At 34.2% G+C, this 25,560-nt stretch overlaps 1 long non-coding RNA gene across 1 annotated transcript in view; it reads right to left on the bottom strand.

Annotated features, from left to right (window-relative positions):
• LOC103093738 (uncharacterized) overlaps positions 1-25,560 on the bottom strand; it is a 95,094-nt gene that overhangs the window by 14,090 nt on the left and 55,444 nt on the right. Inside the window, exon 2 of the long non-coding RNA XR_008915258.1 lies at positions 22,254-22,323. This is a non-coding gene — a long non-coding RNA (uncharacterized LOC103093738). The remainder of the gene's footprint in view (positions 1-22,253; positions 22,324-25,560) is intronic.

The following is a 25,560-nucleotide window of genomic DNA, read 5'->3' on the forward strand; positions in this document are numbered from 1 at the left end:
CTCACTAGAGTTGGCCTGAAATAGAAGACCTTCAGGAAACCATGACTGGTGGGGCTTCATTAAAATCACTTATGAATAGTTGACTCTTTTCTTTACCACCTTAGAGGACTGAAGAAAACTCCCAAAGAAAACTAGTGCTAGAATACATTTATTAGAAGGGGAAGAAAGAATAAGCACAGTAGAATCTCAAAAGAAAATCAGTGGAATGTAAGAATTGGAATGGACTTTAGAGCTCAAAAGGCAACCCCTGCATGAATAAGAATGCCCTCTACAAAATATCTGACAAGTGGTCATACAGCTTTTCTAGAACTCGAGTAGGAGGAAGTCTTTGGCCATCCAATCAATTTGAATAAATCATTTAAGATATTCTAGCACAACTATCCTGTCTTTTGTTCTCACTCCCCACCCAAACTTCCTATGATATTGCCTCAAGCATCTTTGCCATCATGGTTGCCTTCCCTACACACTTTCCAGTTTATCCATGTCTTCATTAAATTAAGGCACTCAAAAATGATCAAAATACTCCAGATGTGGTCCTTCCAGGGCAACATGAGTAGGACCACCTTATTCTTAAAATTTGCCTAGAAACACATTAGATTATATGAGCTTTCCCTACCACACTCCTATTAAGCACACTAATTTACTAATCCACTAGATTTAAAAATTGTTATCCAACCATTTCCCCTATTGTATCATTGAGGTTGATTCTTGAGAATCAAATATAAGACTTTACTTTCATCCTTATTAAATTTCATCTGATTAAATTTATCCCAGAATCCAAACTTTATTAGTTTGATGAGATCTTTTTTAGTATCCTGACTCATACACTATAAATTTGATGACTTTCATTTATGCATTTTTCTAAGTCTCTGATACATCATACAGTAGAAAATTACCTCCCTAGTCTTGGACACTATACTCTTCTAAATGTTGCCTGAGAACAGAAGATTGTATATCATTGAAAGGACCTCTCTAAATTCCTCATTGTACAGATGAGAAAACAGGTCTAGCTAAGCAAGGGCAAAGATGCCTAAATAAAAAATATTTATCTATTTTTAATAGGATGGCTGGAACGTTTTTCCAGTAAAATTGGAGAAAAAACAAGGATACTGGTAGTAGTCTTTTACTTGACAAAGGGTGAGAAACACTATCTATAACAGTAAGGGGGAAATGGGGTTAATTTTAAAAGGATTGGACTTGAGTGTGGTCACCAGGAATTTAATTAATTCCAAAGAGATTTTATTTGCAATTCATTTACAAAATGTAGAAAAAGTAAAGTAAGAAATCAGAGAGAAGATAAGGTAATATATTTAGCCTAAACACTAAGTAATTTACTCCAGGCCCCTGGGCAGGGAGAGTTAGTTCTTTAACCACAGGGGCCTTGACCCTTGTAGCTTAGGCCCTGGGGATACAGGGAATCTCTCTCAAAAAGATAGGTCTTTCCTGAGGTTAGTCTCTTCTGAATATCCAGCAGTTAAGAGTCAGTTTTTCACTCACCACATGTCAGTCTAAAGGAAGAGGGTCTCAGGTCCAGACAGCATATCCTTGCCCCTCTTCACCCACCTCAACTCAAAAGCATGAAAAATTAAACTCCTTTCAGGAAATTGTCACTTCCTTTTAAAGACATTTTCTCTTGAGTCACTTCCTGTGTCTTCCCCCAACTTTACATCTACCAATCACAGTTGATGCTCTGCTCTAGGAGTGCCCAGAAGGCAGTCAGTTGATTCTGATTTGTCATCCACTATCTCACACATCGATCACAGACCTCTCCCACATAAGTGTGAAAGGGGTGTTTGCACCTTTGGTGATTAAATCTAAAATGGCAGATCTTCATACTCAACTTTTAAGTAGGGTGTCTACACTTTTGGGGATTAAAATCTAAAAACAGGCCTGGGTTACAATTTAAATCTTCACAATTAGGGGAGATTTAATTAATTTCATTTTCACAATCAGGGGAGAGTTAAATTTAATCTTCACATAACAACAAATTGTGGGAAAAAAGTTAAATTGAGAAAATAAACCTTGGTAGAGAGTAAATAAAATTATCTCTCTGCAAATGATATGATTATTTATTGACAATTTCAGAAAATCAAGGAAATGATTAATACTATCAATACAGTGTTTTTTCTGAATGTTAAAACATGAAGAAAAAAGAAAAAGAAAAATTTTACTTAAGATAGTAAAACAAAGTCAATACTTAATAATTACATTACTGAAAATAGGATCTAGTTAGTATGTGTGCATTACATTTGAATTTATACATACAGACATATTTATATGTATAAATATATACAATATCACCTTGCCTCTGACATCCACTAGTTATGTCTAATGACTACATCAGTTAACCTTTTTGGTCCTCAGTTTTGTCACCTGTAAAATGGTAGTTGGGCAATGTCTGCAAATACCTGCCTCACATCATGGTTGTGAAACAGAAATGAAATATTTTGAATACCTTCCAAACTTTTGTGCACCATATCAATGTCAGTTGTTATGTGAAAGCTTATACAAATGACATAATTGATGGGATATTTAGTTTACAAGCCTGGCTTGAACAATTAAGTTAAAATAATGATGCCATCCAAATTACTATTCAGATATAATGATTTCCCAGCCTAAATATCAACAAGATGTTTTATGAAATTAAATAGCTACAAAATTTATTTGGAAAGAAAAGTCCAAAATTATTAATGGATATAAAAACATTTTTAAACTATGAAGTTTTGGTGATTGACATAACCATATCTCAAAGCAACAATTATTAAATGGTATAAATATACTAATCATACTTCAGTGAATCCATGATATCCTTGATATGTATATTTCCTTTAATTATACAGCTTGGGACCCATCCACACCTTTCCATTTTATGTGACTCTCATTATTTGTTTTCACATAAATCCTTTGCACTATTTCCACCCAATATAGGGGGGCATTACTTTTATTGAACTTATGTAGAATCAAATGGAGTGGGGCAGGTAGGTAACTTGGAGGGTAGAGGGCCAGGATTGGAGCCTAGAAATCTGGCTTCAGACAATGTCTAGCTATGTGACCTTGTCTATCCCTTACCTCTCTTCTGCCTTGGAATAAATATTTAGTACTGATTCTAAGACAAAAGATAAGGGTTTAAAAAAATAATTGAAAATAACAATTAACTTGTACAGTTCATGTATCTTCTTCTCCACACATAATTTGTTCACTTGTGAAGCCACCCATCCCTTTGATGACATCTTCATATTACTTCATATGATTTTTGGCTGGTGATATGCCAAAACCTCTTTATGCTCATCACATAGCTATACATTGCCCTTGTTTTTTAATTCATTTTTTTAAAATTTTAATTCATTAGGGACTATTATGTTTCATAGTTTTCAGTCATTCAGATCCACTGGAAAGAAAAAAATATCATAAATCCAGGTTTTGGGGATAAGAAATAGTTGTTAGATAAAAACTTCTAGGATAACTGGAAAATAGTTTGTCACAAACTAGCTATAGATCAATATCTTATACCATTTACTAAGATAAGATCAAATGAATATATGACCTAGACATAAAAGTAGATACCATAAGTAATATAGAAGAACAGGGAACATACCTCCTATCAGATTAGGAGACGAATGAATAAGACAACAAGAGATTGAGAACATTTTGAAATGTAAAATGGATTATTTTGGGGACATTACATTAAAATTTTTTTCATACAAATAAAATAAATGCTGCCAATATCAGAAGGAAAGCAGAAAATTGGGTAGGGGAAACTTATAGATAGCCTATCAGATTTAGGACTTATCTAAAATATATAGAGAATGTTGTCAAATTTATAAAAATAAAAACTATCCCCCAAATTGATAAACAGGGAAAAGGTATGAACAGACAATTTTAGGATGAAGAAACCAAATCCATATATAGGTATATGAAAAAATACTTTCAATTACTATTGATTAGAGAAATGCAAACCAAAATAATTCTTAGAGATCACCTTACGCAAATCAGACTGGCTAAAATGGCAAAAGGGCAAAGTGATAAATGTTGGAGGAAATGTGGAATAATAATGCGGTTGGTGGAGATTGGAGAGCAATTTGGAATTGTACACAGAGAGTTTTAAAACTGTATTTGTCCTTAGATCCAACAATTCCATTGTTGGGTCAGTTTCCCAAAGAAATCAGGGAAGGAAAAGAACTTATTCATTCCAAAATATTTATAGCAGCTCTTTTTATAGTGACAAAGAGTTGGAAATGGATGGATGCCCATCAATTGGGGAATGTCTAAAAAAATTGTGGTACACAATTATGATGGAATACTACTGCTTAAACTGATTTGGATAAAAAATCATTGAAAAGAATTACATAAGATAGCAAACAGAGAAATGAGTAGAACATGGTGAATATTATAAACAATCACAGAATTAATCCTGGAAGAATAATCTGTAGATATTACCTCTAAAAAGTGAAGAGAACGTTGAAATATGAAAGACTTAATTTATATGTACCTATTGGTCAACTTGATGGTATCTTTTGTGATTCAGGGAGGGTGAAAAGGGACTGAGGTTTTACTGGTGGGAATTATTATGTAGATATGATAAATAATACACTAATCATATAGGAGATTTATGATTTCAGTTGTATATTATCATCTTTTTCTTTGTATATGTAGATATTTGTTTCATTTGGTTTTCTAAGTTTCAGAATGAAAATGAATTTCAAAAAAAGAAGTGCTAGAATAAAATTGTAAAAAAGATTGTCCCTTTTTTCCATCATGGAGAAATTTGAAGTCATTAAACAAAAACGTACAATTTCCTGAAGACAATTTAGTCTACTCTCCTACTTTTCATTTATGGGTCTCTTTTGTCAGCCATTTATAATGTCCATCAAAATCATATCACTTATGAATTAATTTTAAGTACTATCTACTTACAAACCTGAGTGGCAAATAGGCTTTTATTTAGATTAGTTTAGTTTTTCCCTTAGATAGTCAGGCTGAATGTGAAAGATATTGGATGATCTCATTCAGAGGACTCTGTAATGTTTCAGGACTTTATCAAATCAGCACAATGTTACTAAGAGGGGGTGTCTGGGAGACTGAACTGGAAATCCTCTTCCATTTATATTGTGAAAGGAATTCTTTATTTTCTTTGTCAATTTTTGAGTTAATTAATCTAAGAAAAACACACTTAACCCCTACTTAACACTTTGTTATCAAGTAAGATAATTCACATATCACTTACTTGGAGAGTTTCACCCTTTTAACCCAATCAATCAGAAACATGCGAATCCTTTCATAAGAGTTGACACCTTCAGAGGATGAGAGGTGGATAACCCCTGGGCAGTGCTAGGCAATTTAGAAGCTATGATTAGCTCCTGTGAAGAGGGGAAGGGACAGGAAAGGAGTATAAAAAATCCTGAACTCTTCAGCTTGGTCTCTGGCTTGAACCTTCAGCTTGGAGCTTTTGCTCCTTTGGGAGGTGACTTTGGACTTGGACCTTGGCTTTGACTTGGGACCTTTGCTCTTGGACTGTTTCTTGGGTAGCTGGCCTTCCTTTCCTGGCTTCTGGAGGAATTAGTTCCAGAGAGATCTTCCCTTCTTGGAGGACGCCCTGTGGATGGAACACCCTGCCCTCTGGTCAATGGTTAACAAGCCCTACCAGACTGAGCTAAGCACCAGGGCAATATTTAGTGTGATAGTTTAGACATCTTCTCTATCTTCTTTTTGCATTTTTCTACTTTCACTTTTTCCACCTGATGCAGAGTGAAATGAGCAGAACCAAGAGAACATTATACACAGAAAGTGAAACATTGTGGAACAATCCAATGTAAGGGACTTTGCTACTACAAGACAATTCCAAGGGGCTTAAGTGAAAGAATGCCATCCATATCTACAGAAAAAAAAAAACTGTGGGAGTAGAAACAAGAAGAAAAGGAAATGACTTATTGCATGTTCATATGGATATATGATTGGGGATTTTGGTTTTAAAAGATTGCTTTATTGTAAAAATGAATAATATGGAAATAGCTATAAATTATAGCATTTGTATAACCCAATGGAAATGCTTATTGGATCTGGGAGGGTGAGGGAAAGAAAATGAATTATGTAAACATGGAAAATATTTTTTAAAGACATATAGGTTCAACTTGTAAAAAATAAAATTAAAAAAAAAAGAATAAGTGATAGGATCATAGGATTTAGTGCTGAAGGAACCAGAGAGATCTTGTAATATCAACTCCGCATTTTACAGATGAGAAAACTGATACCAAGAAAAATTAAATAAATTGTCCAGAGCCATACAAGTAGAAAGTAGCAGGGCTGGCAATCACACCAAAGTCTTTAGCACTGCAAATTTATAATTTAATCATTCTACCACTTTACATGTGTTTAATACTTTAGAGTATGCCAGCTCCAAGTTAGGAACTTGAATTATTTCCATTGGAATTGCCTTAGGAAGATTCTCAAGATCACTTGGTAAAATAAAGTTCTGTACACTAAGGTCTTTTCTTGAGTGGAACTGCCAACACTCAGACTCCTTTTCAGAGTGCATCTCTGAAGAGTTGGTCATATTATTCAAATGCCAGATGTACATCTTCCTAAAAGACTGTTTTACAGGGAACTCATATACAGGAAGCACTCATAAAGAAGTCAGAAAAACAAAACAAGGACACTAAAGGTCCCGCTGAAGAATTTTGGTATCAAGTGTAAGACATGGAAAACACTAGCAAAGAAATGTCCAAAACGGCATGCCCACATCAAAGAAGGTGCTCTGTTTTATAAACAAAGCAGAATTGCAGTACCTCAAAAGAAAATTGAGATGCATAAATGTAGAGCCATATCAATCTCAAATGTTGAGACTGGCTATTTGTGCCTTTCTTGTTGTAGAGCCTTCTGATCTCATATTGGTCTAATCAGCCAGTTAGACAAACTGTACATTGACCTCAACATAGTGATGTCATTTTAATCCTCTTCAAGTAGGAAAGACAACAACCAGACAACCAGTACTTTAGAGTATTCAAATATCTTTAACAAATATCCTCTCTGCCCTTTACAATCTTATGAGAAACAATGTGAGTATTATTTTTGAGAATCATTTTACACAACTAAAAATTAAGATTAATGGGTTGTCCAAAATCAAGTAGACATTAGCTGGTAGGACTTGAATCTAGGTCTTCTCTCCCAAAGTTCAGAGATTTTATCTATGCTGCAAAAATCCTCACAACTCCAAATCAGTGACAAAGAGAATGAAGAGAGAGTGAATGGACATAGGAATACAGGGTAGAAATAAATGGACAAAGTGAAGGATCATCATTCTCTTGTTCCTTTGTCTTTCATGTGGATGCAGATAGTGCTTCTATCTCCAATCAGCCAATTGATCAATAAGCATTTATTAGGTGTCACATATGTACTAAGTACAATTACAAGGATGAAATTATCCTAAACCAAAATGAAGTTGGAAATTCCATCACTTTGAATGTATAAAACCTCCCAATGGATCAACAGTGACTAAAACTTCAACTAGAACAAGCCAATAGCTTCTAACTTGGGTTTCAAATTTGCAGAATACAGACCTTCTTTCAGATAACACTACTTTAGAAACACTGAAATGTTTGTAGGTCCCAAAAAGAATTGTGAAAGGAGAACAAAAGAAGACAGAAGCTGAGTCTAGATATCTTCTCCTTCTACCTAGAAATGTACAGAAGCCAGCACCAAAAAAAAAAAAAGGTAGGGAGGAGAAAGAAGTGGACTGGAAGAATCAGCAAACAAAAAAGAATATGATCATAAATAGTTATTATGGTGAGATGGAAGCACAACATATAAACAGAGAAGAATAAAATAGCTCAGAAACATTCATAAAGTAGAGCTACAAAGATAAATTCAACTTTGATACAAGTCAAACAAAACTAAATGACTTAAAGCAAAATGTAAAGAAGGAACTAAAAAAGTGATATCAAAATCTGAATATGAGAAATATTCAGGGAATATTCAGAGAATATTCAGGAAAATATTCAGGGGAAAGAGGCAAGAGCTATAGATGATTTTTTAAAATTGACTATTGGAAAAAAATTCCAAAATTTTGTTGAAGAAAACAACTCTGATAAATAGAACTGGCCAAGTGGAAGCTAATGGCATCATGAGACATCAAGAAACAATAAAAACAAATTCCAAAGATTAAAATAATGGAAGAAAATTGAAATATTCCATAGGAAAAACAACTGGCTTGGAAGACTGATCAAAGAGAGATTATTCAAGAATCACTGAACTTCCTGAAAACCATGAGCACAAGAAAAGCCTCTACACCATATTTCAAGAAATCATAAAGAAGATCCTCTGATATCCCTGATTCAGATAATAAAGGATAAAGTGAAAGAATCCAGAAGTCATCTTCTGAAATAAAACCCCAAATTAAAGCTCCCAGGGATATTATAACCAAAATCTGGCACTCTAATGTCAAGGAAAAAATACTTCAAGCAACCAGAAAGTAAGAATTCAAGTACTAACGAACGAGAATTATATATTTAGTAGTGAATAATTTCAAGACCAGAGAAATTAGAATAAGATGGTAAGAAGGGAAAGGATGTAGGCTAACAAACAAGAATAACCTACCCAGAAAAAAAGAAGAGAAATATCTCCTACAGGGGGAGAAATGAGATTTTAGCTAAACAGAAGACTAAGTTTTCCTGATGAAACAACCAGATCATAGCAGAAAATTTGACATAAAACCCAGGAGTAAAAGACAACCCTAAAAAGGTAAAGTAAGCAAGAGTTAATAAAAGATTAAACAAGGCTAAATGATTCATATTCTTACATGTGGAATTGATATATGTTATATTGCCCCTCAAAATTTTTCATCACCAGAGCTCAAAAAAGGAGTCAGATAGAAGTGATTTTGTTGTATTTCAATGCTTTCAAAAGAAAAATTGAATGGATGGATAAGAGGAATGTACTGGTGGGATAAAGGAAGAATAGAGAAAATGTTTCACATAAATAGGGTTTTAAAAGAAGATTTTATATAATAGAGGGGATCAGTGAATGGCATAAAGCAATTCTTGATCCTTACTCTCATCTAAAATGGTTAAAGATAGGAAGAATATACAAACACACATACAGTCAGACACAGGAATATATCTTTTCAATAGGAAAAAAAGGAAGGAGAGGAGCTAAGAGATTATGGGGAGAATATGAGGAAGGATATAATAATAAAACCATGATTGAGAAGTAAAACATACTTTTTAGTGGGAGTAGGGAAAAAAAGAAAAATAGGCATTAGAGAATAAGAGAGAGGGGAATATAAAGTTAAGAATCAAAACTATTAATGTGAATGGGATGAATTCAGCCATAAAATGGAAAAGGATAGAATAATTGATTAGAAATTAGAATCACCAACATATTGTTTACAAGAAATATACTAGAAACAGATAGTATTAAAATATGGAGTTGGAGTAGAATTTATTATGCTTTGACTGAAGTAAAGAAAAAGACAAGGGGTAGTATTTATGATCTCAGACAAAGACAAAAAAAGATCTAATGAAAAGAGATAAGCAAAAAAACCACATTTCCCACAGATATTTAACATAGGCAGTGGATTAATATCAATGCTAAACATATAAGCAGAAAAAAATAGAAAATCATTTAAATTCTTAAAGGAAGAGTTAAATGACTTATGGGAATAAAGTGAGTAAAAATATAATAGTGAGGGACCTTAATTTATCCTTTTCATATCTAGATACATTGAACCAAAAATGGGAAAGAAGATAAAGAACTAAATAGGATTTTGGAAAAGTTAGATCTGATAGACTCCCAGAGAATATTGAAGGGAAAAATAAGTATGTCTATTTTTGCAACTATGTATGACATATTCACAAAAAATTGACTACATATTAGGACAGATAAATAAAAAAAACAGAAATACTTAATGCATGTTTTGCCAATGATAATGAAATAAAAATTACATGTAATAAAGAATCTTTGAAGAAAAGATTAATAATTAATTGGAAACTAAATAATTTAATCCTAAAGAATGGGCTAGTCAAAGCACAAATTCTAGTCACATTCAATAAGTTCCTTAAATATGATGACAATGAAACAACATAATAAAATTCCTGGGACACAATGAAGTCAATATGTACGGGCAATTTATTTTCCAAGTTCTTTCATTAATAAAAGAAAGAGATCAATGAATTGGGCATATGACAAAAAAAAAATAACTTAAGAGGAGCAATAAATTTAACATTTCCAATTAAATACCAAAACATAAATCCTGAAGAAATTAAAGGATTATGTTAACAAAATTGAAAGAAAAAGAGCCATTGAATTAGGATCTGTTTTAAAAAATACAATAAAATAGATAAGCTATTTGCTATTTTGATTTTTTTAAAAGAAGAAAGTCAAAATACAAGTATCAAAAATGAAAAAGATGAATTTACAAACAATGAAGATATCCGAGTAATTATTAGTTCTTTTTTCAAATTATATACTCCTAAAATTGGCAATTTAAATGAAATTCATGAATATTTACAAACATGCATACTGCCCAGACTAATAGAAGAGGAAATAGAGTCCTTAATGAACCACATCTTACAAAAATAAATTGAAAAAAGAAAACTAAAGGGAAAGGGGCAATAAGAAAAAAATATCAGAGAGATGGGAAGAAAGCTAATGGAAACAGTACCACCTTAAAAAAAGATTAAAGTAACATAATATTGTGTTTATAGCAGAAGAGGGGAAGACATCATAAATTGGAAGAAAAAAATTATAGAGACAGATAAAGGAAGCAGATCACATACCTTTCATAGCTATGGATAGATGGGTAGAGATATATTTTTAAGTAAACAAGCAAGGCAATTACAAAAGATAAAACAGATAACTGATAACTTGAAACTGAAAAATTTTTGCATAAACAATATAAATACATTTGTGATTAGAAGGAAAGTATTTAAATGGGGAAATCTCTGTATTAGATTTCTCTCTATTAATTGCAGGATTGTTATGAGGATTGATTAAGTAATTTTTGTATTAAAATTATATATCCACGAGATATGAACAATTTATGGTACATTAATTAAATGGAAGAATACCATGATGTAATGTAAGAAATTGTGTATATGATGATTTCAAAGAAGCATGGAAAAATATATACAAACGGATAAGAGTGAAGTAAGCAGAATCAAGAAAACAAATGAAGCATTTGGAAAGAACTACACACTGAAAAATCAAAAGTAAACATAACAAAAGATGGATGTGAATGTAGAGATATAAGGACACCTCTAACCTATCATCTCACGGAGGTGTGAGGACTGAAGGGATTACACATCATACATATTTTCTGACTTTTCTGAAAATGTCCAATTGCATGGATAGTTCCTCTCTAAAAAATACTATTTGTTATATAGGATGGCTATCTGAGACTGGAATGGGAAGAGAAATATAGGACACTATGGTGCTTATGTACCACTTTAACCTTTGCAACACACTTTACAGATATTATTTCATTTGATCCTCCTAACAGCCTGCAATGTAGGTGTTATTATTAATCCCCATTTTATAGATGAGGAAAATGTGCAAACAGAAGTGACTTTCCCAGGGTCACACAGCTACTACATGTCTGAAGCTTCCTAATTCCAGACCCATATTCTATCCAAAATATTTAGAGCTTCACTTTTTAAAGTAGCAAAGAACTAGAAGTAAAATAGATGTCCACTGATTGGGAAATGACTAAACTAATCGAATCCAGATTGTTCTTCTAGATTTTTATGACCTCTACAAATTTATTATTCTGCAAGAATAATTCAACTATATAAATCACACCACCTCAGATCATTTTCCCACTGTCTCTGCAGGACTTTATCATGCCTCCAGCCAAGTCTCCTTTCTCAGTCACCTTTTCTTACCTCTCTTTCTCAGTTTCTTTTTATTTGTTGTTCTCTCCCATTAGATTATGAGCTCCTTAACTGTTTTATGATCTTTTTTTGTATTCTCAGCACTTGCTTAATAAAGGTTTGACCTTTACTGACTGTTGGCTAATCCTACTACATGGATTTAATGGAATATTAATATGCTGTAAGAAATTACAAATATAATGAATACAGAAAAGCATGTAAAGACTTACATAACCTGATCCAGAGTTAAATAATCAGAAACAAGAAAAAAACATACACAATGACTACCATAATATAAATGCAAAGAGCCACCACCACAAAACTTCTAGTAGAGAAAGCTAAAGATTTGCAGATACAACAATAAAAAAGCAACAACAGCACCAGAGAAAAGGTATAAGACAGCCTTCTACCACACTCTTCTGCAGAAGTGGCAAATGGATGGGTAGGAATCAGTGCCTATATTTAAAAGCTTTTAAATATAATATAGGTTTTAATGATATTTTTCTTTTTTTTTACTTTTTATTTTTGTTGTTGCTTTTAGATGGGATGACTCTCAGATATCAAAGAGTGGAAGACATATTAGGAGAAATTTTGGCAGCTTAAAAACAAAAGATAACTAACATTTATTTTAAAAGAGGCAATTCATGTAGAATTGGAGAGCTACTAAGTATAATGGAAAGAGACTTATCTTCATAATTAGTGAACCTGGATTCAAATATTGACTCTGATAGTTAATGATTTTGTGACTGACCTTAGGCCATTTACTTCTTTCTGAAACTCATTTTTTTTCTCTGTATAATCTTGTTAGTAACAAACTAGCAAAGATGATAGAGGAATGTAAAAGAAATAGTTAACACTAAAGTAGAAAGATAAGCATGATAATATTTACTGTACATGGAGCTGTAAATTAGTACAAACATTCTGAAAAGCAATTTGAAATACACTAAAAAAATAATAATGTTCCCATCTCATGAATCAGAGATATCAATACTTGACATATACTCTATAGAGTTAAAAGAAGGAAAAGTTGCATATTCATAGAAATACTTTTATAGTGGCAAACAAAACAAAACTAGAAACAAAATAGATGTGAATTGATTAGGAAATGACTGAGCAAAATGTGGTGCATAAATGTCTTGGAATAATACTAAGACATAAATGATGGATTTGAAAGGTTCCAAGGTGCATGGGAAGACATATTTACTGATACAAATTGAAGTGAATAGAACTAAAAGAAAAATACAGTGACAACAATTTAAGCAGAAAGAATGATAAAATGAAGCTAAATATTGTGTAATTATAATGACTAAGTTTGGCCCATGAGACATGTAAAGAAATGTACCTCTGTGCCTCTATTGAAAAGGTGGGACGGATGGGGAACTGGAAGAAACTGTGGAGGTTAAATATTGTGTTTGGTATCAAACACAGTGATGGATTGTTAGATTTTGCTAATTATTCTTTCCTTCCTCCCCTTTTCAGTATTTATTACAAGGGGTAGAGGAAGAGGGCAGAGGGATATATTCAAAAATTGTGACAAAACTCTTCATCTTCTTCTTTAACCTCCTTTCTAGTTCTAAATCATATAAAATAAATTTGCATATAGTGGGTTTGCTTAAAATGGGAAGGAAATAGATTGCCTTAGAATCATTATTACATCTTAGAGTGTAAGGATTGAAAGCTTTTCCTTCCAATAAGGCGAAAACATGTAAACACGTTCTTACAAACACATGATTTCACAACATTGCTCAAAGTGAAGTATTCACTGTGGTTATGGGCCTGCTGAGGACAATACAAGTTAGAAGTGTGTTCTTGTGCTCATTAATAACACTGCAATGAATTCCCATGGCTCTGGAAATGCATATAATAAATGGAGGTATGTTGAATGCATGTTTCATTGTGCTCTGGTGACTTTCTGTAGAGACCTTGGAGTGTTTTGACTGTGTGGGGGATTTTTGACCCACATATGGTCATTGCTAATGTATTTTTTCTGGATATATATATATATATATATATATATATATATATATATATATGAGGAAACTTGCACAGTGAAACTCCTTTTATTTGGCTCTACAAAAGCTTGTAGGAAATGGCAAATTACTGGATATTAATGTTAGTTGACATATTATTTTTTAATCATTATGGCCTTTGTGCATCCAAAATGACCAGGAAAGAGGGAGAGGGATAGCAGGAGGGAGGGAAAGAGGGAAGGAGAAAGATAGAGACAGACAAAGACAGAGAGACAGAGATACAGAGACACAGAGAGGCAGAGACAGAGAGAGGTGGGAGGAGGGTGCTGATTTACTTCTGTGATCAGAAAGAACTTAGTACGGAGATATAGTACTTCTATCTGCTGATAATCATGGAAAATGTAAAGAAAATCTGTGATACTCTTTAAAGTAGAGAAATAGAGAGAAAAAAAGAGAGGAAGGGAAGAGAGAGAAAAAAAGAGAAGTGTCCTTTTAAGAATCTAGTGTCTAAGTCTTGACTTTTAATTCTAGTTGATTCCAGTTATATATTTTTAATCATAATCTCTTTCTGAATTTTAGATTTTCTCAGTTCTGCCCTCTTGAGAATTAAAGAGATACATACATTTCTGAAAGCCTGTGCTCTGAAGGTAAGTAGAGGTGTCCCTTTTTTGAAAGTTTAAGTCAGATTTTATTTTATTTATTTTATCAAATTTTTATTTTATTTTTAATTTTTATTTATTTATTTTAGATTATATATTTATTTATATTTTATAATTTTAATACCGATTCTCTGTGTTGGTAAGAGAAGAAAATTCCCTAAACTGAGTTTTCAGGTACACTTTCCTGATCATGTTCTTCTGCCTGAAGCCATCAGGGATGAGGCATATAACCAGGTCTCCCATTCCAAACAATCAGTAGGTAATTCATTTTCAGGGTATAATTATAAGATTGCCAAGATCACCTAAGTATTAGACTGTGGCCTCATTGAAAACAATGCCTTTTTGCCTATCTTTATATATTACTAACAGTTACTGCAGAGCCTGGCATAGAGTAGGCAATTAATAAATGTTTGTAGTCAGATTAACTAACAAGATGCCTTGCTTAGGCTTCTAACATTTGACTGTCTGACAGAGGTATGTCTAAAGATGTTAATCACTTAGTACTTTTTCTTAGGATTTCCTTTTATTTGTTATTATTTTAAATAAGACAACTACTCATGCATGAGTTATATTAAATATTCAGACTGTTTAGGAAGTTCAGCCTTTTTATTTCAGAGGGCAATTTTACTACCAACTATCAAGTATTCCTGAGAGGTTAAAATAATTCATAAGAAAAGCAGTGCTAATTGGGGAAATGGAGGAGGTTGGCAACATCTGAAATTTAACAGGTTCATAAAAAGAAATGAGATAAGTTCAGGGACAACATAAATTGCAATTATGTGGCCTCCGGGGTTACTAACAAGATTAATTTAATAGAAGTACTCAGTGACATTCTATGTTTCATTTCCCACCAAGGGACACTCCTGAATGGAATAGCAATTGAACAGAACTGTATATAAGCAATTTCACAATCTGGGACATTTACTCTGTTTGCCAATGAAGGTAGTTTAAAATAAAGTCTTTGATTAAGCAAGTAGTAAACATATGGTGTCCATTATCCAAACTAGCTTCACTGTCTATTAAGATATGCTTACAATACCGTTTCATCAAAGAAGGGTATACTTTAGATGTGAGCAGATCTAAATGTCTTACAAAGAATTTCATAAAGCCCCTCCTGAGATCTTAGAGGGTAAAACTAAGAAACGAAAGCTGAAAAATACTACAGGTCATGCAGATGCAAAACCAAGTGATTTCCTTGGCAAAAGAGTACTGATTTCTGAATTAATGTTGGTCAAGAAGAGGACTGATGGTAGACTTTAAGGTTCCCATCCTTTTCTGTATTTTTCTCAGTGCTGCTGATAAAAACATTCAAGGTATACTTATTGAACTAACTTATGGCATACACAAAGTTGGAAGAAACACCTTAAACTGTAACTATGGATTCTAGATTTAAGTTCAATTTAAATATTTCTAAAGCAATTATTAAGTACAGAGAAAGAAGCATTTTGTAAAATGGATATGAAGCAAGTCTTGAACTCAGAAAGAGTGGTCCAATAAGGCCTCTGACAGTGAGTATGTGAATATGGAAAAGTTACTTAATTTTTCATTATCCCAGTTGATTCTCTAAGATATAAGTTTCATTGGTAAAGGAGATTCTCCACCTGGAGCTACCTAGATGAATGCAAGCATAATAATAATAAACAAAATAAAATGATCACTGTGCTGGTGCAGATATAAAGTTAGAGAAGACAGTGCTCTTACCTTTAAGGAACTTGCAATCAAATAAGGAGAAAGGATATATCCTATCTCATCTGCCACTTTGTATTATGATGAAGAATTAGAAGATCCATTTTCAGATTCCATCAATTCTTTCTCTTGAGGTAGATAGTATTTTTCATTCTAATTCCTTCAGAATCATCTCGGATCATTCTTTGTATTGCTGAGAATAGCTAAATCATTCATAACTGATCTTCTTACAATATTGCTGTTACCATGTACAATAATCTCCTGGTTCTGCTCACTTCACTTTGGTTCAAGACAACACTACATTTTAAAATAAAGTCAATATATACCCTACAGGGATCCTCAAGTTTGGTTGAGGGGCCCTGATTTCTATTTGAGTTTGATACCACTGATCTAATTCAACTGCTTAGTTTTACAGATGAGGAAATTCTTGTCAAGAGAGATGAAGGGATTTTTCCAGATTCAGATGGTAAATAACAGAACCAGGGTTTAAAACCTGACATTCTAACTCCAAATCCAGTGCTCTTCCCAAATACTGTGCCTCTTCTAAATCCTCCACATCTTTTGTAATTCTCTTTTTTTAACTACATCCACTTTCCAGTCCATCTTTCACATAGTTATCATACTGATATCCCTCAAACATAAATTGGAACATGCCAGATCTCAGAAGAAGCTTCAATGACTTCACATAATCCTTAAAATATAAGCTTCTCATGTTTAATATCATTTACAACCTAGTTCTTATTTCTCTAGGTTGATTGCTGTGCTCCAGACAAACAAATCAACATTGTGGCATTTATCATATATAAATCATCTTTTGTGTTCTATGTTTTTACACAGGCTGTATAACTCCCCCTGCCTTCCAAGAGAAAACAAAACAAATGTGTAGGTGAAGCTAGAAGAGACAGACATTAACAGTTTCAACATAGGTTCCCGGGTAAATTTAGATCTATTGTTCCATGGATTCTCTTTTATATTTCCCCATTGCCTGGTTCACTCCTTTAAAGCAAACACTCATTCAGAATGCAATAAAAAATCAGCTTATTTTTATCTGGAGACGAAACCCATTATAAAAGTACAGACAGAAAATAAACGAGATTTAAAGAGAAGAGAAAATCTCACAGGATAAGTGGTGCCAGTTTTTGAAGCAGTACTAAAAAGTAAGGGGGGAGGATTGGAGAAGGTATAAATCCACCAAGTTTCAGTAGCAGAAAGTCAGGGAAACTGTAAAATTCTGTCCAGGAAATTTATTCCTTTAAGTGGATCAATGAAATGGACAAGTTCAAACTCCTCATGATGACTTTTTAATGCAGGCTAGCAGGAATTCCCTTCTTATTCAAACAGCTAGCTACTAGAACTGGCACAAATACATCATCAAGCCCTTCTCTCCCTAGAATGTCCAAGTTCTTGGACTTTCTTCCCAAATACCCACCCAAACCCAATTCTGATTATTCTGCTTTCCCTAATTCTTACAGTTTTCTTTCAAGATGAGAAAATATGGATTTGGGACTGGTGAATTTCCATCAGCTCCCTTGGGAGAACATCCTCCTCTTCTCTACATTTCAGAAATCCAGTATTCCTTCAAGAAGCACCTTACATGTTACTGCCTTCAGGAGGCAATTTCTAGTGACCATAGTTCAGTAATGGCAAACCTTTTAGAGATGGAGTGCTGCCCTCCACCCCACATACTGAGAACACCCTGCCCCACCTTACCCCACACTGAGGAGGGAAAAAATGCTTCCATTGGGCTGCTGGTCAGAGGGGCAGAGGAAGTGAGGAATGTCCTCATTGAGTATAGAGGGGGGGGGGAGCAGTCTGAAAGTTCTGCTCCCCTCTAGCTCTGCCACCTGTGAGCCACCCACCTTACCTACTATATATTCCCATTGGCAGCTGGGCAGAGGGGCAGGGAATGTGAAGCAATGTCATCAGATGAATAGAGAGGAGGTGGGGAGCAGCTCCACCCAAGTCCCTCTCTCTTTCTATTAATGAAACCTGGGGATGGGGGAAGGGTGGCCAAGTGTCCACAGAAAGCCTACTACATGCCGTTTTTGGCACCCGTGCCATAACTTCGCTATCACTGCCCTATTTACCCACGAGCCCTAACAAATCACTGTATGTTTATTTTGTATATTGTCAGCATATCTTATCTGCAAGTCTTTTATCTTTCTAGTACAATTTGAGCTTCCTGATGGTAGGGGCTCTCTTACCTTTGTATTTGTATCCCCAATGCTTATGAGCATAGTTGGTACTTTAAAAGTACTTGCTGAAATTAAAAATTAAAATACATTTTTAAAATGAAAATAATATTTGCTAATTATTTTGACCCCTTGTAATTCTGAGGTTTCACTGGTGACAAATATTCTAAAGCATATTTAAGCAATTCCTGAATAATAGATACTTAAAAATAAATAAACCAAATTTTAGCATTCAATATATTGTTCAGTGTTCACTATATACTTCTAAAACTTTTGAGGTCATTATCATGCATAGTTCTAATACAATCTCTCATCAAATATTTTTGGGTCAGAAAGAGAATACTGAGTTGCTACATCTCTGACTCCATTTGGCATTTCTAATGTTCCTGAAAGAATTAAAAAACTAATATTTGGCTTTATCATATTTAACACTCAAGTGAAATGGGAAATATAAAATTAGAGTGAGTTTGTCATTGAAGGGTTTATAATCTAGTGAGCATGATTAAACATATATCCTTTAACTTCTTAGTTGGGTCTTCTTTAAATGGTTCACATAATCCTTGTTGTAAGAGATCAGAAGAAAGAGAGCATGTAGGTTCACATGTTCAGAAAAGACATCATGAAATAGGTGAGATGCAGTCTGTTCTTTCAAGAGGAGAGAAATGACTTCTCTACTATTAAAGTAGCCAGATAATCTCATTTTGGTGGGGAATAAAAAGAGATAAAATAGATTGTACCATGGTCGGAAATGTGAGATTCTGTCCTGGGAATCTTCAGTATTTCATGAATATGTTAATTTAATTATAATTTTTAATATTTATGTCATTAAAAGATACACAAAGTCTTTCTGGTTAGCCAAGTTCCCCTTTTCCGGGGGCCTGAAGTGGGTTCAAAGGTAGGTAAAAAGTTCCAAGTGCTTTCAACAAATAGTATCTCTTCCTTGCACCACATAATTTATGAAGGAGGAAAGAGACATAATGTTCCATGTCACACAACAATCATTTCAAATATGGTTTCTTCAACTGTATTATGCATTACTGTAGGCAGCTTTCAATTTTCCAGCTCCCTCACTTTGGCTCCAGCCCTTCAGGCTCTGAATTCCTCCTGGGAGGATGTTATCTTGATCAGAGAAACCTTGGAAACCTCACACCAGCTAATATTTTATGCAGAAGTCAAGTCTGCTTCCAGTTCCAGTCAGGGGGAGTTGTTGGGTTTCAGAAGGAACAACAGTAAATGCAGTGAGGAAATTAATTTGGATCAGTAAATAAGACTTTTCACATATTAAAATAACAACAATATGCCTTAGTCTCCTCCAGAAATGAAATTTTATGTGCTTCAAAATGGATAATTTAAAGAGAAAAATAGACAAACAAAAAAATACGACTGGATTGGTTGCTATCCTTTGATAAGGTAGAAAAATGCTCCAGTTTGAGGGTTAGGAGACCTGGGTTCTAGGCTTACATCCATCATCATCAATGCTATGTGACCTTAAGGAAATTACTTCCTCTCTCTTGTTGTTGTTTCCCAGTCATTTCAATTGTGTCCAACTCTTCACGACCCTAATTGGAGTTTTCTTGGCAAAGATACTGGACTGGTTTGATTTGCCTTTTCCTTCTCCACATTATTTTAGAAATGAGGCAATTGAGGCAAACAGGGGTATGGATTTGCCCAGGTCAGATTTGAGGTCAGATTTGAACTCAGGAAGATGTGTCTTCCTGATTCCAGGCTTGGCACTCTATTCACTGCAATGCCTAGCTTTCCCTTTCTAAGCCTCAGCTTTATCTGTGGTAAAATTGAGGGTAGAGCTAGGGAAAGAAGGTTGAAACAGGTGATCTTGAAGAACCCTGTCTAATTTTAATAATAATAGCTAACATATATACCCTATTATTATTTGGCAAGTACTTTGCATTTGTTATTTCTATGAACCATTACAACATCTCTGTGAGATAGGTGCTATTATTATATCCCTTTTACAGAGGAGGAAACTGAGGCTGAGAGATTAGTTGTCTTACCTAGAATCACACTGGTAGTGTGTGAGGTGAGATTTGCACTCAGGTCTTAGAAAATAGATAACCAAGACAAATTTGACCAACTGAATTATTCATCAAATCCAGCAACATTCCATCTTTTTCCTTGTCTCAGACTCTATCTTACTAGGGCATATATAGAGTCACAAAAAAGAACCTGTTCAGAGGATTTAATTCAGAAATCCAAAAACAATAATTAAGGAAGGAAATAAATGCCTATTAGACACCTACTACTTGCCAGGCACTGTGCTAAGCACTTGAAAATCATTATCTCTTTTGATTTTCACGATGACCCTGCAATGTAAATGCTATTATTATCCCCAGTTTACAGTTGGGAGAAACAGAGGCAGACAGTGGTTAAGTGAATTGCCCAGGATCAGATAACTAGAAAGTATCTGAGGCTAGATTTGAACTCTGTCTTCCAGACTCCAGGCCCAGTTCTCTTTAGGCCACTGAGATGCAAAGACAAAACTTGATGATAGGACAAGCTGTGTTATTAGATAAAATAACAAAGCAGACCCTTTCTGGTTGTTCTTAGCAAGTAATATCTTGTGGAAAGATGGGTATCCTCAAGCCATTTTTTATATCTGCCTAAGAGATGGGAAACTCAATGAGCCCTTTGGGTCATATGAGATCATGGATCTGGCAAGGCAAAGTCATCTAATCTGCTTTAAAATAGCAACTTAATGGCTTCTGCAAGAAGCCATTCAAATAATCTTCCTCAGTGGATTAAAAAGCATTTCTTCATCGTTGGATCAGCTATTTGGAAATAATGGAGAATCCCATTTTCCTCCAAGTTGTTTTCTCAACCATTGTTTAGGAAACAAAATAAAAGTATACTTTTCAACATTAAAAATTTTTTTGAGGTACAAAGTCTCTCCCTCCCTTCCTGCCAACCTCTTTTAGATGACAAGCAATCTGATATAGATTTTACATGTGCAATCATGTAAAACATTTTCCATTATTAGTCATTTTGTGGAAGAGATCTTGAACAAAAAAGTGAAGAAAGTAAAATATATATTTTGGTCTGCATTCAAACTCCATCAGTTCTTTCTCTCAAGGCAGATGGTATTTTTCATCATGAGTCTTTGGTAATGTTTTGGCTCACTGCATTGCTGAGAATAGCTGGGTCATTCACAGTTGTTCATCACACAATATTGCTGCTACTATATACAATGTTCTTTTGGTTCTGCTCACATTACTTTGCATCAGTTCATGTATGTATCCAGGTTTTTTCTGAAATCCTCCAGCTTGTTATTTCTTATAGCATAATAATATTCCATCACAATCATATACCACAACATGTTCAGTCATCCCCCAAATGATGGATAATCCCTCAGTTTCTAATTTTTTGCTACCACAAAAAAGGAACTGCTATAAATATTTTGAAATTTTTTGTTGATCTCTTTAGGATACAGACCTAATAATGGTATTACTGGATCAAAGAGTATACATAGAAAAACTACATTTTTAGAGCACTAGGGGCTTTAAACTAAATCCAAGGATCTTTCTAAAATACCACAGTTTCCTATTCATATGATGTAAAACAAGAAGGGAATTCAGAGACTCATTAGATTGTGAGCTCCTTGAGAGAAGAGAGTGCTTTTTTCCTTTCTTTGAATCTCTAGGACTAGGCTGGTACCTGACACATGATAGGTGTTTATTAAGTGTTTGTTGACTTGATTCTAACCCAATATCCAAATTTTCCTGATGAGAACACAGAAATCTAAAGATTGAGGTGATTTGTCCAAAAGTCAACATAGGGGAACTTGTCCACCTCAACATAGGGAACTATTAGATCTAAATCCAGTTCATTATTAACTTAATGAAAGAAATAACAGAAATAGGTAATAATTACCTAAGAAAGGGACAGTGTAATCCTGTGGCCATGGAACTTTTCTCAGGGGTTCTTAGGCTTGATGCTCAACCTATGGAAATAGATGAAGATAGTCTAAAGAATGTTAGATTCAGGAGGCCTGAGTTCAAGTATAGATCTGATACTTATCAACATGTCCAAATCACTTCTTAGATGTCTAATCCAATTTTCTATGAAATACTGACAATTTGGGAACTGCTTTATTATTCTCATTCTACAGATGAGGAAACTTTAGTTTACGTATTATATTAAAGTTCTCTATATATACATATATATTTGTTTGTAATATATGTTTATATGTACACATAAAGTCTGCTGAGATTATATTTGTGTACATATACACACATATGTATATATATGTGTGCACACATATATAAAATCTCAGTTTCTTCATATTTTTGGTATTTTATTTTATGATATAGTTGGAAGACCCCACTGAGATTTTATATTTTATATATGCACATATTGTGTATATATATACACATATGTGTATATAAAATCTTAGTGGAGTCTTCCAACCACCTTATGAAATAAGTAACACAAATATAAATATCACTCCTGTTTTACAGATGAGGAAACTGACATTCAAATGATTTACCAATAAGTACTTAGTTAATAAGTGCCCAAGGACAGGTCTCTCTGACCTCAAATCTTTATTTCCTTGTTTATTCTACCAGATTCAGACTATTTACTTCATGGGATAGTTGTGAGGAAAGTATTTTTGAAATATTTAATTGTTACAAAAATGAGAATCATATGGAAAAGAAAATTTGGGGAAGAAAGGAGTAAGTATTCTCACCTTAGATATCTTAAATTCTATGATGTGTGGCAACTGAATAATTTATTACTCAAATTTTTCTCCAGTTTAAGCACAAACCAAGTGACCCTTTTTCCAGGTTACAGTTGACCTTTTCTGAGTTATGTAGACACTGGACACCAAACACTGACATGTAGATTAGATCTGGAGAAGGAAGAGTGTTGCATGTCGGGCATGATTGAGACTGACATCTCGATGAATCAGAAGCAGGCATACGGACTGAATTTTTCTTCCACTGCATGTGGGTTTTGAACATCCAGGGGAAAAAGTCAATGGACAAAATATGTTTTCCTGAATCAAGAAGCACTTGCAAAGTAATTCAAGATGTTGGACCATTCTAAACTGGGGCATGGTTCACCCACCACTCTTCACTATCATGGGTTCAAGTCTTCTCAAACTGCCAACAAAATAGATAAAACTCAAACTGGACTCTAGGTACGTCATTGGCCTGATTGGTATTGAATGTACACATACATACATATGTGCACAAACATACATACACATACACACACCCTTGGCTTGTGAAAGGAAATGTGAACCGAAGTTGGGATTTGTATCCTCAAGAGACTCAGAACCTAAGAGAAAAAACAAACTAGAAGATTTCTTGAAATTTGCATTATGTCAGGTAACATTTATTCTGCCTCACTGCTGCCCAATACCAGCTTCCCCCAAATATTAAGGAATAATTATATCTTTTATTACCTTAGGATTTGCAGTCAAGATGAGGGAGGGGAGAAGGGGCACTAAGAGTCTTCAATGGAACTACAGATATATCATATTTAGCTAGAGGAAAGGCAAAGCCCTAGAGTCTATTCTGCAAGTGGGGAAGTAGGGAGGAGAGACGTGAGATATGTGCTGTTGGCAAAGTCAGTAAGATCTTTTAAAGATGTGCTTGTAGGAAATCTGATGGGAGATAGAATGCACATGGAAGTAAGGGCATAGAGGGAAAAAAGAAGAAAGCAGGCTGTCCAAAGGTACAACAAACTACATTTGGAGTTATCAAGTTCTCCCTCACTAAAGATCCTCATTCAAAAGCTAGATTATCACCTTGGATCTGTGGTTTAAGAAATTCTTGTTCAAGTACAGGTTAGACTAGATAAGTGGGCAGCTAGGTGACACAGTAGACAGAGTGCTGTGACTGGAGTCAGGAAGACTAATCTTCCTGAGTTCAAATCTAGCTTCATATTTACCAGCTGTGTGACCTGGGCAATTCAGTTATTCATTTGCCTCAGGGTCTTGGAGAAGGAAATGCAAACCATTCTAGTGACTTTGTCAAGAAAAGCCCAAATTAGAGTTGGACACAGCTAAAATGACCAAATAACAGGACTAAATAAATCCTGATGTCCTTTCCAGCTCTGAGAGTATGGTAATAAAATGTCTAATTTAATTCAAGGAGAGTCACCTCCATAAAATTATAATTCCTCCAAAATAGAGATGTATGAATAAAAATGGTGACATTGGAGCAGAGCTTTTGAAAAATACAAAAAAAAAAAGCAACAGATTTCAAAAAGGAGAGTTGAAGAGAGAGATAGCCAATGTAAGGAAGATGGAGTGGTATGTATGAAAAACAAATAGAAAGACCAGCTTGGCTGGGCTACCTGAGTATAGGAAGGGAAATGTAGGCCATAGAGAAATAGGAAGTTCATTGCTTCTGAATTTTGTTTTCTGTAAAGCAAGGCACTGGAGGTGGCAAAATTTGCAGTGTGAAAACCTCTAACCACAGAATCAGTAAAATGGATTAGTATCATTCTGAAAGTGAATATTAGGGCTGAAAGGGTCATTCAAGAACAATTGTTCTCAACCCCTCCATTTTAACGAGGAGATCACAGACCCAAAGAAATAAATTAACTTGGTCTGTTGTCACATGGCACAACAATGGCAGAGGCATAACTAGAAACTTGACCTGACTTGTAAAAAAGCTGTTTTAGAACTTATTGATAGTGACCTTGGGTAGGCAATCATTTGTTCTTCCACTGGGAACTGTTATTAAAAAAAAAAAAAGTTCTTTAAATAAGACTAGGAACAAATGGCAAAAACTATATACAGAATAAAAGAACAAGTCACCTTAGCACTGGCATCATTCATGAAGTTATGCTAGTTTTCCTATCCCAAGTACAAAGAAACAGCTTAAGGAGGAAGAAGTTTCTAGCTCAGCATTCAGGCTTCTACTTGCACTTTTGAAGAACAGAGAAGTCACTACCTCATAAGGGATCCCAGATTTTGATCAGAAAGTGACCTCTCTAACTTCCAGACATCAATTCAAGGAGCAATTATTCATCAATTAGCTGCAATGCACTAAGCATCCAGAGTTAAGATTAAAAACATAAAACAAAACATACAATTCTTGTCTCTTGTCAGTAATGTCAACTGACCTGATCCTTTAAGGGAGCTAAAGATTGTAGGAGGAAAAGGACAGGAGGGAAAGTTTTCCAGCAAGGTTTGAACATATCACAAAGTGAGAATACTCTTTCC

The sequence above is a fragment of the Monodelphis domestica genome, chromosome 1, assembly GCF_027887165.1.
Source record: "Monodelphis domestica isolate mMonDom1 chromosome 1, mMonDom1.pri, whole genome shotgun sequence".
Classification (NCBI taxonomy): Eukaryota; Metazoa; Chordata; class Mammalia; order Didelphimorphia; family Didelphidae; genus Monodelphis; species Monodelphis domestica.